Source organism: Lytechinus variegatus, chromosome 15 (genome assembly GCF_018143015.1).
Source record: "Lytechinus variegatus isolate NC3 chromosome 15, Lvar_3.0, whole genome shotgun sequence".
NCBI lineage: Eukaryota > Metazoa > Echinodermata > Echinoidea > Temnopleuroida > Toxopneustidae > Lytechinus > Lytechinus variegatus.
In genome coordinates, this window is record NC_054754.1 from 2,257,938 (window position 1) to 2,260,546 (window position 2,609).

Genomic DNA, 2,609 nt, shown 5'->3' on the forward strand with positions numbered 1-2,609 from the left:
ATGATTTTTCCACATTTCAACATTGCTACAGATCCATTTAAGCAAATGACGATATTACTGTCGAAAAATATTTCCGCTTGAGTGAGCACCACTTACTTTTGAAAAGTTAGTGAAAAATGATTTGCGCAGAACTTTGAAATAGTTATGCGAATAAAAGTAGACCTTAATCATGAAGAACACGTGGAATTTAGCTAGTAAAATTGATTTGAAGATATATCTTACCTTTTAAAACTTGTTTCTTTGTCCTACACACTTCGAAGAGTGCATTGCGCCCCACCCCATTTCCCCCACACACCGAGGCCATCGTGGTGATATCAACTTTACACTGAGCTGTGATTTACATGAAATGCTTGATTTTCAGCTTTGGAAAAGTGTGGAGAAACAAGTATTAAATGAAAAATGAAATGCAAATCCACTTTAAATGATAAAAACTTAGTGAAAAAGTGCTGGAGATGTCTGATATAAACTTTTGTTCAGATTCAATCATGTCCTCAGACCCAGCAGGCACAAAAAGCGTAAAAGTTGTGCTGACTAATTGTTACAAAATGCTTGAATGTATCCATTTTATTCCAATTTACTAAAAGTGCAAAGGAAATTTATATGAAATATTTCGCAGGGTAAGTTTGATTTCGCCCTTTCCCCTTGACACAGCGTGAAAACGAGCATTTCTGCGCAAACAGATTTCTGCGAGCTTTACAAAAATGGATAGTGCTCACTCAAGTGTAACATTCTGTCAAAACTTTTACTTTCATTGGATAGATGAGACTCAAACCCAAGAATATATTTGAAAAAATTACCCACATGTTGTATGTTTTATAATTCCCAGGGCCTTTTCAAAGTGTAAACTTTTTTGATACGCACTGTATATTTATATGTATTTGATTTTTTATGGAAAATGACGGTGTTAAGAATATTTGGGTGTGCTTTGCATCCCTTGTGGGTGTGTTTGTGTGTGTGCGTGCGTGTGCGCTTATGCGTGGTGTCTGTGTGTGAGCTAATGAAGGTATATTTACATGTAAATATTTGAACTAAAAGTGGGCCATGTGCTCTCTCTTTTGGCACTCTCTTTTTAAATTTGGGGTTTGTTTTTGTTGTTTGGGGTTGTTTTTTTTTTTTTTTTACCCAATACAGAGAATATTTTACCCATTTTTTTCCATTCTTTTTTTTTTCTCTCATTTACTTTCTTTCCTCAGAATGCAATGAGGTATCCTATTAAGCAGACGAGTTTACTATCATTTTCCTCTGTAAGAAGACTATCAATACTTTGCGTTTTAAAGCCATCAAGTTTTCATTCAGAATGGGTGATGGGAGGGGCCTCGAAACTTGCATGTCTGGTTTTGGGAAATGGTAGATTGTTTTTCTACCTTTGGGTTTTGGGCAGGGGTAGAATATGGGAGGGTGGGCTTGTTTGCGTATGTGAGGGTGTATGTTGAGTGTGTTGGATACTGCCTTCATTCCTGCTGTTCTTTAATCAGGTTGAGGTTTATTCATAGAATGGGTCATATATGTAGCTTGTGCTGTTACGGGTCATTGAGTACTATTAATGCTGTTTTTTTTCTTCATTTTGCATTTCCTTTCTCTCTCCAGGCGTGTATGTATGGCATAGGCATACGTTTGAAAGTTTTGTTTTGTGTAAAGCTCACTGGATATGGAGGGTTTGAATTTTATCTCATTAAATGTAAGAGGTATGAGGGATAGAAGTAAAAGGAATATAATTTTTGGATGGGTCAGAATGAGGAAAGGGGATGTAGTTTTGTTGCAGGAAACTTACAGTACCTACGACGTTGAGAGGGAGTGGCGAAGGGAATGGGAAGGGCAGATGATTTTTAGCCATGGGTCAAATCATAGCAAAGGCGTTCTTATTCTTTTTAAACCAGGAATAAATTTTAAATTTGATCAGGTAGTCAAAGATGATGATGGACGTTTCGTCCTTTTGAAAGGGGATTTATTAGGGTACAAATTGGTGTTAGGAAATGTTTATCTTCCAACTAGAGATAAAATACATCAACAAATTGATTTTTTGGAGAATTTGGACAAGTGTCTCTCAAACTTATACTCTCAAAATTATTCGCTTATTTTAGGGGGAGATTTTAACGTAATATTTAATAAAGACCTAGATTACATGGGGACTATATAGTGTGAATGTTAAAACATACTTCGTGAAACAGCTAGAGATTTTTATAAGTAAACTTGAATTAATTGATATATGGAGGAAACAGAATCCAACAACAAAGAAATTTACCTTTAGACAGAATACTCTTGAGCAAAGTCGTCTTGACTACTGCTTTATTTCAAAAAATTTAGAGGGTAAGATAAGTGCATGTGACATTATTACTTCAATAGCTCCTGATCATTCAGCAATTCTTTTAGAACTGAAACCTTTTCGATTTAATGAAAGGTATGGTAAATCTTATTGGAAATTTAACAATAGTTTATGTTTAGATAAAGCTTTTGTACAAGGTATGTGTGAGGAAATCAGAGTGATAAAAACGGATTGGTTGAAGGAATTTAATACCAAATCTTCCTTTTGGGACTTTCTTAAAATGAAAATGAGAAATTATGCATCGAATTTTTCTAAAAAGAAATCGAAAGAGAGGAGACTCAATATA